The sequence below is a fragment of the Pteropus vampyrus genome, unplaced genomic scaffold (genome assembly GCF_000151845.1).
Source record: "Pteropus vampyrus isolate Shadow unplaced genomic scaffold, Pvam_2.0 Scaffold18, whole genome shotgun sequence".
Lineage (NCBI taxonomy): Eukaryota > Metazoa > Chordata > Mammalia > Chiroptera > Pteropodidae > Pteropus > Pteropus vampyrus.
Window position 1 is genome coordinate 10,593,375 of NW_011888799.1, and position 22,248 is coordinate 10,615,622.

Sequence of the window (22,248 nt, forward strand, 5' to 3'; positions counted from 1 at the left end):
TTTCTGATGCTATTAGGAATAGTATTTTAAATTTCAAGTTTCAAATATTTATGACTAATATATGAAATAATGAAATTTTATATATTCAACTTTGTTCTTTAACCCTGCCATTACCACTTAATAATGTTACCTGCTTTTTTATAAACTCCTTAATATGTTTCTAGATAGACAACCATGTTGCCAGCAAATAAAGTTTTATTTTATTTCCAAACCGTAGGTCTTTTAATTATATATTTTAATTGCACTAGCTAGAACATCTAGGAAAATACTGAATGAAAAGCATAAGACCAGATTTTCTTATTATGTTCAAAAGTTCTCTTCAACTAGTAGTTTGCTGAGAAGTTTTGTTATTAATGGTTGGCAAAATTGTTGTCAGTTGTTTTTTCTGCATCTATTAAGATAATCATAGGGTTTTCTTTCTTCATTCTGTTAACATTATAAATTATATTACTTGATTTTTTTAAATGTTAAGCCAACCTTGAATTCTTGCATAAACCTCACGTGTCCACATCATGTCTATTTTATATATATATCTGAATTAATTTTGCTAGAATCTTAATATACATTATTACATCTATCTTTACAAAGGATATTGGTTGGTAGTTTTCTGTTCTTATAATATCTTTAATTGATTTTGATATTAGAGTCTAGCTTCATAAAATTAGAAGTATTCACACTTCTTCAATTTTCTTTAAGATTTTGTATTGAATTAGTATCATTTCTTCCTTAAATATTTGGTAGAATTCATCAGTGGAACTAATTGGGCCCAGAATTTTGTAGAAATATTTGTATCTAAAAATTCACATTTTAAATAGATATCAAAATACTCAGGTTACCTATTCTATAGTGGGACTGATAGTTTACGTTTTTAAAGAAATTTGTCTGTCTTCTAAGTTATTCAACTTATTGATATAAGTTGCCTTAATATGTAGTTAGTTTCCTACTAACATTTGTAGGCTCAGTAGTTATATCCTCTCTTTCAAGTATGGTTATTCCTTTTTTTTTCTTTATCTGTCTAGAGGTTTCTCAATGTTTTTGATCCTTTGAGAAAACCATCATTTCTAAAATTAAATTTACTGGAGTGACTGGTTAATAAAATTATATAGGCTTCAAGTGTAAAATTCAATAAAACATCATTGTTGATTGCATTGTGTGTTCACCACCTAAAGTCAAATCTCCTTCTGCCACCATATATTTGACCCCTTTGACTCTTATCTATTTTGCCCCTCCTCCCTTTCCCTCTGGTAACTACTAAACTGTCTTCTGTGTCTATGAGTTTCTCTTGTTCATTTGTTGCTTTCAGTTTTATATCCCACATGTGAGTGAAATCATATTTCTCAACTGTTTCTAATGTATTTCACTTAGCATGATATCTCAAGATCCATCCATGTTGTTGCAAATGGTAGTATTTTATTTTTTCTCATGCCCAAATAATATTTCATTGTATTTATGTACCATTCTTTATTCAATCATATGCTGTAGGATACATCGGTTGTTTAAATGTCTTGATAACCATGGATAATGCTGCAATGAACATAGAGAAACATATATCTTTACAAATAAATGTTTTCAAATTTTTGAGGTAGATACCCAGAAGAGAGATTGCTGGGTCATATGATAATTCTATTCTTAAATTTTTGTGTTAACTTTATACTGTTTTTCATAGTGGCTGTATCAATTTACATTCCTACCAGCAGTGTATGAGAATTCTCTTTACCTCACAATCTCTCCAACTCTTGTTATTACTTGTCCTGTTGATGAAAGTCATTCAAACAGGTGTGAGGTAGTATCTCACTGTGGTTTTGATTTGCATTTCCCTAATAGCTAGTGAAGTTGAGCATCTTTTCATATGTCTGTTGGCCATTTGTATGTCTTCTTGGGAGAAGTGTCTGTTCAAGTCTTCTGCCCATTTTTTAATTGGATTGATTTTTTGTTGAATAGTATGAGTTTTTTAAATATATTTTGTATATTAGCTCCTTATTGAAGGCATTGTTTGCAAATATCTTTTCCCATTGAGTTGGTTGCCTCTTTGTTTTGATGATGGTTTCTTTTGCTGTGTAGAAGCTTTTTAGTTTGATATAGTCTCATTCATTTATTTTTACTTTTACTTACCTTGCCTTTGAAGTATATACGATGGAGAAAAGAAAGTCTCTTTCATAAATGGTGTTGGGAAAATTGGAAAGCCGCATGCAAAAGAATGAAACTAGAGTGCTATCTGTCACCATACACCAAAATTAACTCAAAATAGATCAAAGACCTAAATATAAGACCTGAAACAATAAATTGCTTAGAAGAAAACATAGATACTAAACTCATGGACTTTGGTTTTAGAGAGGATTTTATGAATTTGACTTCAGAGAAAACCAACATTTAGTTTATCTTGACCACTGTTCATAAGTTTTCTATTTAATTTAGACTTCTGCTCTTTATTTTCTCCACATTTAAGATTATGGTTAATTTTCTCTTCTAGTTTCTTAAGGTAAAAGCACAGATCCTTGATTTCAGACTTTTCATTTTAATGAAACATTTAATGCTAGAAATTCCTCAAATCATAAATCATAAAATTAGTTAAAAATAAGAGCATTAGTCATATAGTAGTATTTCAAAATTTCTGATAACTCAAATGTACACAGAGAGAAGATACATATACTTTGTTATTTTTCTTGTTACAAAAGATATTTTATGATTCAATATGTACATTTAAAAAATCCTTCTTACTCCCCCAAATAATTTGGATTGAGAAAAATATTCTAGAGACGTCTAGACTCCACTGGGCTCACATTTACATCAGATATGAGGTTACATGGGGCATAGCTAGTTTAGAAGGATTTCAACTTGGAAAGCTATTTTCCAATAGGTTTCTCATCATCCTCTTGTCTAATGTAGACTTTTACCTATGGGGCATGGTTTCCAAGAATAGCAAGAGTCAGAATTCCAACATACAAACTCTTTTCAGGCCTTTGCTTATGTCAAATTTTCTGCTGTTCTATGGCTCAAAAAAGTTACATAGCCAACCTAAGAGTTGGAGCAGGAAGAAAAATTTATTACACCCCTTGGAATAAGCTTCAAATTTCTGTGCCCAGTTTGGCAAGCTATTACATGGGTAATTCCATTGTCTTTCTCTCAGAAGTTTTTTAATGACTTGTAATTATATTCAAGATAAAGACTGACTTCTTTAATATGGCATTCAAGGCAATGTTCTTGACACTGACCACTAAATCTCTCATGTATGGACCAGACTCCAGTATGTTTTTCACGAGACAAATCAAGCCCAGAGTAAAGAAAATGAATTTGATTATAGGAACATCCATTTTCTTAGAGACTACTCATGTCCTTGGGGTACATAATGTCCTAACTTGTAAATCCATCCTTATCAAGACATTTGAAGTGTAATTTATGATTTATTTAGCAGTATTCACCAGATCTCAACTCCGGGGTACTTAAAATTGGGGATAAAATAAGGAAAATATGATGTTTACTCTCCTATATTCAGAAGAAAATAATTCACATGCATAATTGCTCTTAGATCTGTCCACACACCTTGTGGAGTTGGCCTAACCTGGACTTTGGATTGTGGATGTTCACAATCCAAAAATGAAGAATTTTTAAACATAATATCCATTGCTGCAATTAAACTCTCATACTATGTTAAGTATTGTGTTAAATATGCAATCTGTGTTAGTTCATTGATGCTCATAACAATCATTGCGTATAAGTATTGTATGCCTCATTTACAGATGAAGAAATTGAGGATAAGAGATACTATTTAAAGTCATAGAAATATGAAAGTAGAGATGCTGAGGATGGATCCTATTCTTTTTATAACCTGTGCTCATAAATGTTAAGTTGTATTACCTTTGCTTGTCCCTTAGGCTATAGTAGTTTACTGTTGCTGTATAACTTACCATACACTGTTTACCTGGATAAGAAATCTAGGCAGAGGTTAGCTTAGCTTCTGCTCATTATCTCACAGGACATAATTAAGGCAGAGGCCAAAGTGCTCACATTCAAGGTCCTCTTCCAAGCTTATTCAGGTTATTGTTGGAATTCAGGTCCTTGAAGCTATAGGACTGAGGTCACTATTCTCTTGCTGATGATCAGTTCTCAGAAACTTGAGCCCTCCGTCAAGTATTAGCCATGTGACTCTCCCATGGCCATATCATATGGCATAGTCTAGTTTGAAAATAGTGAAATAAATGTATAGCTAGAATAAAGGTACAACATAAAGACCACAAATAACCTCCATTTTGTTTTGGTCAGGTTTCCCTCCAAATGGTTTTGGGCCAAACTCTTTGTATTTGTAATATGTAGGTAAGGGATTATAGACTTTTAATATAAACTGAGTCACCTTCTTTGGAGGGCAATTTGACATATGATTCCCTTTGAATACCTCTTCCAGAAACTATTACAGATGTACTCACATATGTGCATAAATATATATAAAATAACTTTGCATTATGATTTATGGCAAAAGACTGGAAATAACCTAAATTTGGTTAACAGGTAGTATTTAAATAATTTATAGTTTATTTATGTAATATTATACACCTGTTGAAAATAAATGGATCAATATTTGTTGTTGTGGAAGAAACTCTCTAATTATAAATTGTTAATTAGAAAAAAACTTTTTCATAGAACAGTGTCTATTCTTACATACATGTTTTTTAAAGTATATGTATATTAAGGTGAAACACTTTAGTATATGTGGTACAATTTCTTAGAAGTATAAACAAGAGATTGTTCATAGTAATTATGTGGCAGTTAAAGTTCACTATATATCTTTTATACTCTTTACCAAGTACATTGGTTACATTACTTTTCAAATAAAACTAATAAGAGAAAACTTCACTTTAAAATAAAATAAATTGCTTGCCCAACAAGCATTCAACAGTGCATGCAGTGGCGAGGAAGGGAAGAGTAAATCAAAATATCTGTACTATGAAACAGACAAAAATACTTAATACAATGAATGTGTAAATAATTCATAATGAAGTTTCAGAGAAGGTAAGAATCATCATCTTAGTTGGAGAATGAGGGATGACTTCCTGAAGATGGCTTTTAAGTTGGATCTTCATGTCAGAGATAGCGGAGTGGGCCAGGAAGTGGAAACAGTAAGAGGGAGTGTGGATGATGGAAAGACCTAAGGACATGGAGCATAAAGCTATAAATTAGGGAAAAAAAATTCAGGCTATGTGTTTCTTCCTCTTTACAAGCTTTAAAATCCCTTTAGAATGATTGGTATAATGATTCTTAGATTAGAATCATGGGGAATATCAGAGAAAGAGAAAATTTGGAAAAATTCTTATGCCATATCATACTTTCATATGGGAACACTAGATGAGAAGTCCTTTAGCTGGACAGGACAGATACCTACCTAGGTAGAGGTAAAGCTAGAAAACAGGTGACAGGAGTACTGAATGGGAACAGGAGGGGAATCTATAGTCAAATTATTTCTACATTAAAACTTGATGTTGGGTTCAGAGTTTAGTCCATCTCATTAACAATTTGGTTGGTGATTCCACTGCTAGCCCTCTGAGATAAGAGCATTGAAATAAAAGGAAAAATCTAGACCTCCACATTGGAGCCTCTGGAGGGGAAAACTGCTCTTCTGTAAATTCAATAGTGAGAAAGAATTGGCAATCAGTAGAAGTGCCCCAAGGCTGCAAATGCAGTCTTTTTCTACTCAATCCCGCTGACTCTGTGACTGTTATCTTTGTTTAAGTTGTGCTTTTGGGAGTGCTAAGGCAAACACACAGACCTCTGGAATTCATTGCAATCCAAGTAAGCACACATGCTGAGCACATTCCTGCATGATACAGGAGAAATAGAAGACAGTCTCACTTACTCTAAAAGCTGCAAATAAGATAAACTCCAACAGTAAACTTGAGAGGAAGGTACCCCTACAGAGGTTGGATTTATTAACTATTAACTGGGAAATTGTTGCAATAGGAAGATTATAGTGCTACTAATTCAGCAAAGGATACTTTTCTGAAAATAATATGACACCTTAGAACATGCCCTCTATAACAGGTAGTTAAAATATGTGGCTATGCTTGGTTCTAGATGTGACGAAACTCCTTATGGAGTTTGTAAATAGTTGGATCAGTTGTTTTCGTATCGTGCATCTTGTCAAAAAAGGGTGTTTTACTATATATTATTTCAAGGTATGAACCTAACTAATAAACTACGTTCTAATGTTTGTAGTACTATAATGAGTCTTAGCTGAATTTCTATCTATTTTTCAAAATTCTGTTTATATAGTCTTTGACCACTCTTTCCTCCTGAGACTGGCAGGCAAAATGGGATTTAGTTTCTTGCTTTTTAAGGAGCATTAAGAGAAGAGACTTTAGTGCAATGAAGTGAAGCTCCACAGCTCTCATAAAACCCCTTCAAAATACTGATTTAAAATCAAGATATATTATCACAGCTCTGGCAGTTTAAAGATGACTATAAATTCTTTGCTATTACTTGCATTAAAGAGTAAAGTCTAATTCTCCTCTTTGTAGCTGGGCTGGCTTAATGACATGCTTGACTAATAGTATGTGACAGAAGTGACATTCTGATACTACCAAGGTCAGATTTTAAGAGCTTCCAGGTTCCACCCAGGCCTCTGGGATTACTCTCTCTGAGAGCCCTGAGAGGCTATTTAAGAAATCTAATTATCATGAGAGTACCAAGGAAGAGAAGCCACAGACAGGTTCTCTGGTTGGCAGTCACAGCTTAATACAGCCTTGCAGCCATCTTCACCAAGGTGTCAAACATTTATATGAAACCATCTTAGACCCTTACCCTAGAGCCAGTATATCAACCAGCTAAATATCACCAAATGACTTTAATTGATGCAGAAGAATCACACCAGCTGTGCTCTGCCTGGATTCCTAACCCACAAAATCTTGAGCTATAACACAATCTAAGATATTGACCTCCTTAATATCTCGTTGCAAATAACTTAAAAAGCACAGATATATATTGCCTACTATTATGGTTCAAGATGTAGTCTGTCGTCTAGGACACCCATTCAACTCGATACAGATTAGAGAGTAGTGGTGTTCCACTGTCAGAATGGTCAAGCTAACATTGAAGTATGGTCCAAAATTTAATTAAAAAATAACGAATAATGAAGCATTAGTTATATTAGGCAACACACGCACTAAAAACTGGGCTCTAGTCATCCAATTTCAAAGATCATTTGAGCCATGGGGTAAATAGCATGACATCTAGTCTAAGAGAAAATTAAAGTCACTTCCTTCTTCAGGGTTAATATACTAACTTAATAGCAAGAGGAAGCGGAACAATTATTCTAACACAACAAAAATAATGACCACCCAAATACTGAATTTTTCAGCATTCATCGATTAATTAAAAACAAGGAAAAATGGCAAATATGTATCTTTCTTGCAAGGAACACATAAATGCCAATTTACTAATCCTGAGCATGGGCAGCCTGCAACTCAATCACTGATCAGGAAACTCCTTAGAGCTTGAATATTTTCAAACATAAAGGAAAAAACAAATGTAAATATGTATCTGAGCTTTCTATAAACATAACAAAATTTTTTTTTCTGAGTTAAAGAGGTTCTGTTTTATCTCTGAAATCTAACGTAACTGGAACCACAGACTCAAACAACTTGATGAACAGCTTCATCTGAGTGTTTCAAAGATGAACTATAGTTCATCAAAGTGTCTCAAAGCAGAAACCACAAACTCACATTAAAATCCCACTTGCCTTCATAGGGAAATAAGAAACTCAGGCCACAGTACCAGAGAGAAACTGAAGTGTTTCTATGAACTGTTGACTTAACTATGCTATACAAAGATCAGTTCTCTTATAACAGCAAAATATTCCATAATTTTCTCAGGAAAACAATCAACTGCAGAAAGTGGTAGATATATGATTTACAAATGTCTTCTCCCATTCGGTAGGTTGCTTTTCACTTTGTTGATAGTATCCTTCACTATGAAGAAGCTTTTTATTTTGATGTAGTCCTATTTATTTTTGCTTTTGTTGCTGTTGCAGTCAAAAAAATCAGTGGCAAGACTGATGTCAAGGAGCTTACTGCCTACATTTTCTCATAGGAGTTTTATGGTTTCAGGTCTTATGTTCAAGTCCTTAATCCATTTTGATTTTTCTGTATGGTATAAGATAGTGATCCCATTTCATTCTTTTGAATATGGCTGTCTAGTTTTCCCAGCACCATTTATTGAAGAGACTGCCCTTTTCCCCATTGTATATTTTTGCCTCCTCTTTTGTAAATTAATTGACCGTATAGATATGTATATTTCTGGACTCTCTATTCTGTTCCATTGATCTATATGTCTGTATTTATGATAATACCGTACTGTTCTGATTACTATAGCTTTGTGATATAGTTTGAAATTAGGGAGCGTGATGTTTCCAGCTTCATTCTTTCTCAAGATTACTTTGGCTAGTCATGATCTTTTGTGATTTTATGCAAATTACCCAGATCTAAAAAAATGAAATCTTGCTATCTGTGACACTATGGATGAACCTTAAGGGTATTAACCTGTGAAATAAGTCAGAGAAAGACAAAGATCTCATGATTTTATTTATATGTGGAATCTAAAAAGCAAAGCAAACAAAACCAAACCAATCTTATAGAGAACAGATTGGTGGTTGCCAGAAGGGAGAAGTGTTAGGGGCTGGGTAAAATGGGTGAAAGGGATCAAGAGATACAAACTTCCAGTTATGAAATAAATAAAGCATGGGGATGTAATGTTTAGCAGTGACTATAATCAATAATATTGTGTTGCAAATTTGAAAGTTGCTAAGAAAGCAAATCTTAAATGCTGTCAACACAAGGAAAAAAATTGTAACTTTGTATGGAGACAGATGGTAAATAGACTTATTGTGGTGATCATTTCACAATATATACAAATGTTGAATGTCAATTATATTTAAATTTATAAAAGCAGATATACTTAAATTTAAAAAAAGCAGAATCAAATCAAAGGGAATCAAAACTTTATGAAAAGAAAAAAAAAAGAAAAGAAAGTGGTAGGAAAAAATGTATGTTTGCCAGTGTCTGTGAGTGGCAGGTACAGGGAGGAGGCTGAGAGACGGTAGTTAATATTTGATAAACTATTAAGAGGTCTCAGGGACATTGTTATTTATTACTTAATCTATTTATCAAAACCACACTGAGATAGATGTCACCTCTGTTTTACAATTGAGAAAACGGATTCAATGAAATTTAAGAACGAAAGTGAAAAAGCTTGTACACTATTGAAGCAAAATTCAAATTTGAATGTTTTCTAGCTTCTAAGTTTTTGTTCCTTATTCTTTGGCACACAACCTCTATTGAATTAAGGCAAATCAATTTCCACATGACAGATATTTTCAGTGCATGGCACTATTTCCATAAGGCAAATATTTTTGCTGAGCTGCAGTTCTTTATAGAAGTTAACAGGCTCTATTTATATTCTTAGGAAGTATGTGGAAAATTAAACTGGGAGAAAGGCAAGAAATGCTCCTCTTTTTATTCTTACATGTCGCACTCACATTTGTCTCATGAGGAAACATTACAAGGAGAAAATGATTAAAGCAAGAAATAAGTGAGATTTGAGAAGAGTATAGGCAGGAAGGGAGCAAAAATATTCTGTCTGGTCTTTCCTTTGATTGAATCGTAAGTTTCCTAAAGGTATCTTGATTCTTTGTTTAATACTAGAGAACAGAAAGCATGTTTAGCGAGTAAGCTCTTTGCTCTTATTTACAGATAATGGAAAACATCTGTCATGCAATGTGGGGAGATGCTCCACCTAGGAAAAGCTTGCTAGTAACTGCAGTTTCTCTTTGTGTTTCTCCTCTACTTTACCGCATTTACTACATGAGATGCAAATGAACATGTAGTACATTTATTACAAGACTTTTATCAACACTAACCTATGTATTTCTGGTTTGTTTCCTTTGCTCAATTTTAAAAGTGATATTTTGATGTCTGTCTTTCCTCCTCCAACCAGCCCAAGTGTATTATTTATTGCTATAGAACAAATAATTGACTAAGTTTAGCAGCTTGAAATATGTTTGTAATCTCATAGTTTCTGTGGGTCAAGAGTCCAAGTATGGCCAGCTGGGTCCTCTGCTTCAGGATCGGTCACGATCAAGGTGTTGGCCAAAGCTGAGGTCCCATGTGAAGACTCAACTAGGTACACTTCTACCTTCAAGTGCTTTTTGGCAGAATTCAGTTCCTCAAGGGTTGGACTGAGGGTTCTGGTTCTTCAGGTATTAGCTGGCTTTTGTCTTAAGGCTGGTCTCAGTTCCTTGCCACACACGCCTCTTCAGCATAGCAGTTTGCTTCATCAAAGTGTTCCAGATGAGAAAAACATAATCTGTTAATAAGACGATAATGTAAGACAGGGTGTGATAAGCACCAAAGGTGTGGAAAATACACGTTAACACATGTGTGCATGCCCGCCTAGTCACTTTACAGGAATCCTAAAATTAGAAGATCATAGGGGCTGCAGCATTCAGAGAATAGTTTAAATAGCATGTGGAACTTTAAACCGACCTTGAGACACATAAATGCTATACAGGTATAGAAAGGAAAGATATGTACCCGACTGGAGGAAATGGCAAAGGTAAAAGTATATTTGTGTGAATTCAAATGACATGTTCTAAGGAAAAGGAGAACACTGGGCTACTGGAATTAGAGAAATTGTTTATATTTACGTAGAGCTTTCTACATGACAGACATTGCTTTAATTACTTCACCTACATTAACTCATATTATCCTCTCAATAACTTTTTGAGATAGACAATATTAGTATTCCCAGTTTGCAAATATGAAAAGTAGGTCCTGAGAATTTAAATGACTTGGCAAGTTTACCCAGCTAGTAATGGATAGAAATTGGGTTCAACCTAGGTATTCTGACTTCATAACTCAGGCTTGTAAAGTAGGTGAAAGCCAGTTTATATAGCTCTGTGAATGCAGAATCTCTGTAATTTCCCCCTCAGACTTTTCTAATTATTATTATGCGACCATGAGAGAAGCATAGAACTTATAGACTTTAAATTCTTTAAAAAAAAAAAAAAAGGTTGGAATAGATGATCCTAAGGTCTCTCTAAGCATAAAAATTCTTTTAGTGAATTTTAGCCTATACAGAGCAGGGGATTATAAAAACTTTTGACAGAAAAGAGTCATGTTTCAAGGAATATTTTAGAAAATTATTCTGGTAAGAAGTGCTATATATAATGGATTAGAGAAAGAATATAGTCAAAAGACCAGATGGAAAACCATTGCTTCAGTCCAAGTAAAGTGAGGTATATTACAGAGGGCAGAGTTAAAGAATTTAGTGAGAAAGGGTGGTGGTATAGTAGGAATCTCATTATCATGGAGGCAGATTGGAGTTTAACTTCTGGGTCAGTTACTTACTGTGATCCAGGGAAAGTTATCAATATTCTCCAAGCTTCAGTAAGATGTGAATACTAAGGATTTGTTAGGTTGGCATGACTATGCTACAGTAATAAGCAGTACTCATATTGGAGTGTTATTCTTCTTATGCTCAAAATCTGCTCAGATTCTGTCTGAGATAGTTGACCTCTATATGGTGGTTAGTGACCTAGGCTAGTCTGAGCCATGCCTCCACATCCCCAAAACAGGCGAGGATTCCTAGGAACCATAGAAGAGGAAGAAAGAGCAGACAGGCATTTTAGGCACTTTTTGCTGTCTCGTCTTGTTAGGCATTTCCTCTCACTATGCATTGTCCTGCTGAATTTGAGGGCTTGAATAGTAAAGTCTTCTTCATGCCTAGGGAGTAGAAAACAGGTAATGGTGATCATTAGTGCTGTCTATGAAAAACACCCAATTTATCTTAGCATAGTAGCATTCCTAGAACATGATAGATGTCCTTGGTAACAATTTTTTTCACTTACTTCTTGACAGAACTGGGTGTAGTAGGGGTGGAGAATAAAAAAGGAAAAGTTAAAAAAAAAAGACTCAAATATTTAAAGATGTTTTTTCTTTTTAATCTGTGTCACTCTCCCCTTCCATCTTTCTCTTTGTGCACAAACACACAATGCATATGTACACATATACACACCAGAGCTTAAACAGAGAGCACAGATATATCCTCAGTGCAGTAAATCAACCAGGTTTCTCACTTTTAGGCCAAATGTCTATGGACTAGTTATTAAGATTTGTGAGAAGGAAATAATAAACCCAGCTTGACTTCTTAAGTCTTTCTCTAAATTATTCCTTTTATTTTTTTCTTTCTGGTATTTTGGGGAGATACAAAACCTGAATTTACATCTAGGTCTGCTAAACATCATTTCTGGCATTCTAGATTTATGAGTTTCAACTAGGGAGTGGTTGGTATGTTAGGTGGGATGATTCTTTATTGTGCAGAAATATCTTGTACATTTCAGGATGCTATCATCTCTGATATCTATCTCTGAATTCTTTAAGCCCCTCTAATCATTGTGACAAACAAATTTGCTTTACACATTTCCAAATGCCCTGGGTTTTGGAGTATTCTCCTGGTTAGGAAACACTAAGACAATGGATTAGAATCTTCATAACTCAGTTACTCTGATGACAGAAAGGATAGTCATGGTATAGGAAAGAAAACTAAAGAGTACATAAGCAGTATTAGATACTATAATCTTCACACTCAGATCACTTTTGAGTTTAACTAGATAAGACTGAATCTTCCCATACAATCAGGAATCTGCAATTATTGGAGTATATGCCATCTTTCAGAAATTTATCAGAGATAGTTTAAGTCTGGGCATAATTTATTAATTTACTCATTCAACAAATACTTATTAGCTTGTTGTATTCTGATAGATGCTAAGGAACTAAGATGAAAAACTTAACGGTCATTAATAATGATACAAAAGCTTCCCTTGAACACAGATGCTATCTGAAGAAGAAAGTGCTAATTTTAGATGGTTAAGCCTTAAAATATCTTATAAATCAATGAATTCGTTTGAGTTACCTGAAAGTGATCAGTTTATTATATTTATTCCCATTCCATGGTATTACCTATAGTCTGATTCTGTGCTCCCTGGGCAACCTTCTGGTTGTAAGGTATCCCCTGCAAAGAAGAAGGAATAAAAAGATAGATCGATTAGTATTATGTGTATTCAATTATTATTTTCTCTCAACTTTATACATTTAAATTTCTTTTTATATGTTGATTTCTTTAAAGTATTAGTGTGACTTAATATTCTTTAGTTCCATCAATTCTGGGATCCCAAAGAAATTGCTTCTCTGGGTCAGACATCAGACTGTGATGAATTCGGTGGACAGATGCTACTTTGTAAGGTGCATAGTCTCTCCTTATGAAGCCATGGCCTGCCTGCAGGATTTTTCTTGTTTTATTTTTATGTTAGCTCAGATGTGTTAGGGGTTTATGGGACAATGTATCTACATGAGGTAATTGGACATCCACAGGGACCTGAAACATCTGTCCAAAATGGACTCATTCCTTTTTTAGTAAATCCTTTGTCCCTTAGTACCCTCTGTATAAGTTATAATTCCACTGTCTATTTACCCAAGGCAAGCATCTGAGAATCAATCTAGTCTCTTCCTTCTGACTAAATACCCAATATCTAAGCAATCAATCAATCAATTCATTAAAGATATGTCACTGAATCTACTCTTAAATATATCTCAAATATTCCTTTTCTACTACAGCTCTGCCACCAGCGCTATAATTCAGGCTGTCATAATTATGACAGACTCAGAAACTAGGTCTTTGGTTTCCAGATTTGCTTCCCTCTAATTTACTCTTCTCACAGCAAGCAACATACTTTTTTTTTTTAAACCCAAATAAGACCATGATATTTTCCATCTTAAAATACCTCAGTAATTCTGAAAACTGTCAGAAGGATATTCAACTATTTTAGCTGAGTACTGGGGACCCTTCATAATCTGATCACTGCTGCCTTTCTCCCTTCAATTTATGCCCCTTTTCTAATACAACTGCCTCTCACCATCTACACCTTCATCTGCTTCTTCACCTTCTTCCTATGCTGTGTCCTGTATGGATATAATAGATCCCATATAGTCAGTCAATGGTTTCAATCCCCACTCTGCTCATCTAGGCCATAAATTCTGGATTCTTTTATTTTCCCAACTGGATGCATTGGAGATCACCAATACCCTTTCGGCCATCTCATGGTGATAATTTTAATTATAGTAAGTCTTACTTGCTGTCTCTTATGTTAGAGCACACAACATTCTGTAAGGCCACCCTCAGGCAGTCATAAATGTCTATCTGGGTTGAAAGAGCAAATGGAATGTCTAACCCAAAACAGTCTGGAGATTACAGATCTGATTATGAGCTCTGAAAAACTAGAAATAAAATTCATTAAAAGATAACATGAACTAGCTTCTAGCTTATTTGTTTTGCATTGACTAGACAGAAAAAGAAACAAACACAGATAATTGTCATATTTAAAGATTTTAAGAAACTCTTTAAAAAATGTCAATTTAAGAATTACCTGATTCTTGTGTGACAACTTTCAGTATAAAGAGTCTTGAAAGATTCTCCTCTATGAGAAAGAAAAAGCAAGGCTGAAATGTCTCTATGATATAGACTTGACAGTTTATTAAAATAAAGATGAAGGTTATTCCAGTAAGAGAATTTCTACCTTTTTTTTTTTTTTATGATCTACATTGTTCGATGTGCTGAATTTAACATTATTATTTTTCCATGATGCACACAAGCATTGTCTGGAAATAAACCTTTTAAAAGAAAATTGCGTAGTCTTACAGTACAAAAGCATAGGCCCTTTTAACTGTACAGGAAGTACTAGTGAGTTTTAATGTACTCAGTTTAGCTATGCAGATCCAGTTCTACTAGTGTATTAGCTTAGTGGAATAAACATAGGCTTTGATTGTAGGTTCAAATCCTGACTCAGCTACTTACCAGCTTAATAACTTTGGGGAATGCTAGGAGCCTTTCTGAATCCTTCTTCCTGTTTGTGGAAGAGTTTTTGTATGCAAACTCCCTGACTGAGATTGTTTGTGATGTTCACTGATATATTCTACACTGGAGTCTGGCTCATAGTAGGTGCTCAATAAATATTTATTGGATAAATGTAAGAAGGAGTTATAAGCTAAATTTAAGTAGTCCCCCAAACTCCAAATTTTGCAGTGTTGGCCACTGGAAATTTCTTTTGGGTTCTCTATTCACTGGAGAGAGCTTCAGCTTTTATATAGGAACTAGAGTTCATGGGTAACTGCCCCACTTTCATACAGTTCTATTTTATGACTCTGCTCTTAGAGAAGGAAGCAGCTAAACTTTCTTGAAAGTCATGGCCATAATTTAGTGAAGTTGAATGGAAATGCACTTGTAGTATCAACATTTTTAAAGGCTTTGGGGCTTATTCTTGGCTGCTTTACTTTTTGTGCTTACTAATTGACTAGTCATGGTGGTTCTATCCTCTGGTCATCTCTAACGACTTGCTTAACTATTTTATCTTCTGATGAATTTGTGCCGAGCACCGTGGCCACAGCAAGAATTCTCCTGGGATTTTGAGTAAGTAGCTATGCCTTCTTGGACATAGCCAAAAGTTTAACAGATCGACCTCCAGTGAAATACTTTTTACAGTGCCATTACTAAAAATGATTGAGAACCAAGGGTAATATCACTACCCTTCTCTCTGTGAAAACTTCTGTGCTAGGATGCTGGGAACATTTTTAAAGATCTAACATTCAGTCTGCTCTCTCTAGGGTCCCTCAAGGGAAAAGAGTGAAGGGTGTTTTTTTCTAAGATATCCAGGGCTATTTGACCACTCCGATTGTCCCCTCAGCCCATAAAGCACCATGTTAAACAAATTAAGCAAAATTATAAAAATGTAAGAAGAAAATAGAAATAAGTTAGTTGAACATATATAGAGTCAGTAATGGTCGTGAGTAAACAATTCTGGAAGAGATACAAAGGAGGGCATGTGCTGGTTTAGAGAAACATTAGTTGCCTACTATTTCCAGAGTGTGTTTTAAATTTAACTTCATGTTCCCAGCCATCTGCTATATATAAACATAAGCATACCCATTAATCGGCCTCTGTGGAACTTTAAAATCAACTATTTCATTTCAGGGTCTAAGAACTGCATTTTATTTTTTTATGGTACTGCTTTAATTCATTTTCCAGCTTTTGGTTTTCAGCTATTTTTTATTCACTCAATTATAAATGGTAGGTTCACTGTGTTGTAGATATTTGTGCTGTTTGTATATGACAGTGAAAATGAAAATGCTTATCTGCTAAAGGCATATTTGTTCCACTGTGTTCTGACCTAGCAAAAAGGAGATAGTGTCATATAGAGCTGTGACCCACATGGATGCTCAGAATATATGCTAAAAAAATATAGTGTGGCCCTCCTACTGGCAAGAAAATGTTACAAGGAAAAGATAAGTCAAAAAGGTGCCATGTTGCATTTGCCTGATATATATGCCGATGAGTTTAGCCAACATCCTTCTGCAGTAGCTGTAAGCTGGTGACTAAGACATGAAGCCCTGCAACAGAGGAACAACTTTTTGTTATAGGCTATTTGGGGGGATGACTTGTTATTAGAACAATTAAGACTATTCTGAAAGGAGATATTTAAAAGTATAAATGTGGTTGAGTCAAATTGGCTGCAACAGAGAATTAAGACCCAAAGAGAAAAGCCTTTCTTTTTGTTTCTGGGAGAGCTAAGAAAGAAACCTGTCAGAGTAAGAAAAGTGAAAAAGAAAGAAAAGAAACCAAAATCTGTACAAACCTAAGCGTTCTCAGTCAATTTCCCACCTAGGGTAATGTTTATAGAATATAAACAATTTATAAGTTGAATATTTCTGAAAATCCCATTACATTTTGTGTTTTTGTTTACATAAAGCAGACTTGTGCAGAGTAAAATAGGTGAGTGAATTTCTCTCGAGATTTACTGCAGATCAAAATATATGTTTTTTCAATTATCTCCTGGTTTTTGTAACTTAATCCTGAATTCTTATGCAGTTTTAGGAATAAAGAATCCCTAAGAATTAGCATGTAACCATATTTGAGAATTATAGAAAGGGAACAGTCTCGAGCACACTGACAAGTAACATATCCAGAGGTATGCTAGAGGAGCATACACTGATAAAAATTCAATGAGAAGGAAACTCAGTTCTCATTTATCCATAAGAAAGTAAGTATAATTAACATTGGCATACTGCTTTGCAGTTTACATAGTTCTTGCCCTTATAAGTTACAAAAAACAGACAGGTTTTATTCTTACCTTTAGAACCGGGGCCCAGAGGCCTTATATGACTTGCCTAATGTACACATTGTGTGTGCAATGAAGCCAATATTTGAATCCAGTTTGTCCTCATCCTAACTCTGTGATCTCTCCACCACCTTCCACTGTCATTCATATAGATTTTAGGGTAGATATTAATTTCATTAAGCTAAATGGCTTAGCCATGTTTTAAAACGAATACCTCCCACTCTGTCAGGGCCTACCTATCTCTCCTGTTTCAGGCATTAAACTGGATCCCTTCGGGGAGGGGCGGGGTATCTGGCATGAATACTGCATTTGCAGTAACTGGCTGCTTGCTGTACAAGGGAAGACTCATGTCAATACTGTGGCTAAATTATCCACACTGTATTGAGACAGTGTTGAGTAGAAAAAGGATACTGTTTTAGCACTTAACAATTCCTGTTATAACAAAGGTTATAGTTTAATACCTACACACAAGGTTTAGCATTGTGTGATTTAATTTTTACCAACATGCTGGCGCAGTGTAGTTATCCTCATCGCATAGTGAGGACACCAGTAGGGGTGGGGTGGGTAGAGGCACAAATAAGTCCCAGGGCCCTGAAGTTTCTGGTTTCCATGGCTCTCCACTACCCAGCAGGCCACTCCTGTATTTCTCAAAGAGCAATTTATTTGTGTCGAGGGTCTTTCCTCACGGCCTGCTACAGATGTCATGTTTATGCCCACTCCATCTCAGTGCTTGTGCTCATATTCTGTCTTCTTACTTTTCCTGAAATGCCTCTTCTCTTCACCACCCATAGAACCCTATTCTCCCTCTATGACTCAGTTTAAAAGCCTCTCCTTTTCAAATATTTTACCCTACATTATCTCTATCTCTTTTCATGTTAAAATGCTGATCGTGTTTCTAGCTTATAACATTTAGTGTTTGGTACTCGTTTAAAGTTTTTTTGTTTTTGTTTTTTTTTTACTATTTTCACATATTTTCATGTTTGTTTTGTTTTATTATTCTTACCAGTCTTCCAAAAGTAAATTATAAAATCTCTGCAGGACAAATTATGTCCTTTCTAAATACCAAATTGCCTAACTCAATGTTGAATATATCTAGGTCAATAAGTGGATGATTGCTTGTAATGATTTGCATGTTTTATCCACTTGAAGGAGATACATCTTTGAATTCCTCACTGCACCTAACACATGAAGTTGCTTCATATTTACTCTTTGAATTAGATTAAATATGTCCGTCCCAGTTGCTTTATATTAGTTTCATGATATTTAGGCAGCTGCCTCAAAGTCTTCATATAGATTTACTATTAAATTTCACTGCTATATGCATATTTTAGGTAGTATGAAAATATGAAAATCTACATTAAAAAAACTTTGAAATAATATTGGTATAATAAAAGTCATCAAATCAAGCTGATGAAGCATTAATTTTTCTCTCATTAGGGTATGGAATGTGGTATAATCATATCCTATCTCTCTTTTAAATACTTTTCTTCTCCCCAGTTATAGAAGTTATATTATGTTCTCATTGTGATTACTTAAGAACTAGCAGTAAAAAAAATTCACTTCTATCATCTATCTATCCATCTATCTCTGTTGCTTTAGCCATGAAATGGTGCTGAATCAGAGAAATCAGAGTCCAAAAAACCCCATTAGCACATAGTCTTATTTCCTTTGTCACTATAAGAACAGTCACTCTAATATATTCTCTAATGTGATGAGGAAATGAATCAGCACTCTTACACAGAGGAAGATGTCTCAGGTCTACTTTTCTTCTTGATTTGTTAATTTCTATTTGAATTAGACTTTAGGCAGAATACAAAGCAGAACCATATTCATCCCCCTAATGATCATTTCTAGTATCTCTGGCTGGCTGCTCACTGCTCAGGGTGGGAGAAGACAGATGAAATAAAAATGGCTTTTTGAGACACCCTCTAAAACACACATACACCAAAGCCTGGAGATTTCGGGGATGTAATAAACTATTTTAATGCATACAAAGTATAGCAGAATTAAATGATGTAAAGATAGAAAGAAAATTTTTGCAAATATGATTCTCTTCCAAGGCCCTAGGTTGTGAAATACATTTTCTGTACACTCTCTCATTGCCCTTCATCATAGAAGGAAATAGTCAAGTAGAATCAAACCAAATGTGACAGATATTACTTTTCAAAGATTTTGTAACTGTCAACAAGTAAAATGCAGCTGAAGTGACACTGCCTAACTTCCAAGTCTAGATCATAAAATAGCATAAGACTATATTTCCCCTTCCACTCCCCTTTAGAGCTCAGCCGTCAAGATGTGAAGAACCTCAAATTGCCCAAGTAGAGAGACCCAAGTGGAGAGGAATTGAGGCCCTATCCAAAATACAACTGCCAGATATGTGAATGAGCTTTCAAAGGAATATAGTCCTCAGCTTTATGATCTTCCGGCTGATAAAGAGAAACATAGAAAAACTGTCTTTACTGAGCCCTGTCCAAATTCCTGATCAATAGTAATGATAGCATAATAAATGGTTGTATTCTACTACATTTTGGAGTAATTTATTCAGCCAAACTAAGTGGGACAGATTTGAGTATTTGGAAGTACACTATTGTAGTAATAAAATCTAAGACAGTCTATGGCTGTGCCACCCTGAACGGGCCCAATCTCGTCTGATCTCAGAAGCTAAGTAGGGTTGGGCCTGGTTAGTACTTGTATGGGGGACCACCTGGGAAGGCCAGGAGCTGTAGGTGTTAAAAAAAAAAAAAAAAAAGCAAACTAAGACAATGTTTCATTGGGAAAATATGATGGGCAGAAGCTGGAATGCCCTTCAGAAGAATGTTAATGAAATCCTTTAAAGGCCTTCAAGTGATTGTTAGAAGTCGGATGGCTTTCAAGAACACTGCCAGGGAAGCCTAAAAAGAATGTGTAGAAAAATTATTGCGAGATGGAAAAAAGACTCTTGTTCTGTAGTGATGGAAAATTTTTTTTGCAGTAAAATACAAAACAAACTATTGCTAATGAATTGATTAATCTAGCTAAGGAGATGTTTAAGCAGTCTTTAGAAAGTATCTTCTGAGTTTTTCTCAGTGCCTATGATAAAATGAGAGGAGCAGGGAAGTAAAAATAAATAGTTCTGTTTTCAACAAAATTTTAGAGGATGTATGAAGGAGAAAACTTGTGTTTGAAAATAAATCTCATTTCCTGCCTCTTCAAGATCCTCAAATTAAAGAAGGGCTTCATAGCAAAAATAAAATCTAGGGTGCGGCTCTAGAATCTCTTGTTAAGATCTCAGAAGGAAGGAAGGCAGTGCCTGAGAGAACCATTTTTTTGGACACAGGCCCTCTAAGGCTTTTCAAGGCATGCCTCAAGGACCCGCCCTAAGAATCATAAGGACACAGCCTCCACAGCAGCATCACAAGGTTCAGAAATGCTTTTGTATAATGAAGTGTATCATATACTGATTCATAAGAAACCATATTTTTAAAAGAATTATATCATCTTGGACTAAAAGGGACAGAGACAAAATTAAAAGAGGCCTTATAGCCCCTAAACTTTGATAGGAAGCAGGATGAGAAAACAACTCAATTTCCAATACTGGCCATTTCTTATAAAAATGGAGGAATGACTCAGAAGTCAAAACCATGAGCTCAAACATTGTAGGAAGTATGACTGAGGCCTAATTAAGGCCATCAGCCAGTGTAAACCTCCAGACACTTGAAGGAATGCTCCTTTGGATCATTCTAGGCCCCAAGTTTCATATCCATCAGAAGCCCCAGACATAGTGGGGCAGAGAGAAGCTGTCTCTGCTGTGTCCTGTCCAAATTACTGTTCCCCAGAATCTCTGATTATGATTAATGGTTACCTCAGTTTTGGTTACCCCTAAGTTTTGTTGGATTATGTTACAAAGCAATTATATCTGTAATGCTAAGGAATCTAACTAAGTTCTCTTATAATTTATCCATCCGTGCAGGGTAGAGAGGGCTCAAAATCCAATGTGACTTTGGTCTTGAACTCAATATTCTTATACTGAAGAGCTTATATTTTCAGGTAAAGCTCCTGTGCACTTTTAAGTCATCATTCTGTGCACTTGATATTGGAATTTGGGGATGGCTGTGATACTCAAAAGAGAATTTACATAATGTCTCCACAGAGAATTGCAAAAGTGTAACTCCAAAATCAGGTTAACAGACAAATGTTCTATTGTTATTGTGAAACACATATACACAACTAAGTCAACTATTAACATTATCTCTAATTATTTTTAATAGTTGAAGCCACAAACTTAAAATATTAATTTTATTTATTAAAGAATTAAAGATTTTGAATAAGGATTGTCCTACATCAATATTTCTGACTTTATATGTCAAGCCAAATCAATAGTAACTCAGAAAACTCACCACTTCTGAAATCATTCTTATTTGTGATATGACACAAGAGCTACTACACTTGTCTTAGCAAAATGGAAATGAAAGAAAATTAGATTTTTATGTATAACTGAAAAAATAATGTCATGACTAAAGACCCAAGTTGAAGTAGCTTTTTTCCTGCCCTGCCTAATGTCCCAGTAATTTAAAAAGGTTATGTAGAGGATGTAATAAATGTAAAAATACTTTGCTCTTACAAGGAGATCTTTAATTATACTTAAATTGAAACTCAAATGCAATACAGAAATTAGCAAGTAATTTTTCTGAGCTTGCATAATTCTTTTAATATCCTCTTTCTGTTCAGTGATATTTGAATTTCCTTAAGAAGAAAAAGGCAAACTCATAAAACAATTCAACTTATTTAATATATTTTCCCTTACCTCTGAGCATCTAGCTAAATGCCCCCTACCATCCATGTATATAATAAAGTTTATCCTGACCATAAACCTGACTGGGCTTCTTGCTTGATGCCCAGGGAGTGCCTGACTGTCTCTGAGGTCCAAGCACTGAGGTATTATAGGGAATCTTCACGATGAATACAATGCTTAAGGCTTACCTCTCACTCTGTCACAGCTGAGTGACATTGTCAGAACTGTAAACTAAGAGTTTTATATCGTTTATAATCTTCAGCAAAAC

At 34.8% G+C, this 22,248-nt stretch overlaps 1 pseudogene; it reads left to right on the plus strand.

Annotated features, from left to right (window-relative positions):
* The first annotated feature begins 19,819 nt into the window (after positions 1 to 19,819).
* Positions 19,820 to 19,938, plus strand: LOC111736169 (annotated as a pseudogene).
* The last annotated feature ends 2,310 nt before the right edge of the window (positions 19,939 to 22,248 follow it).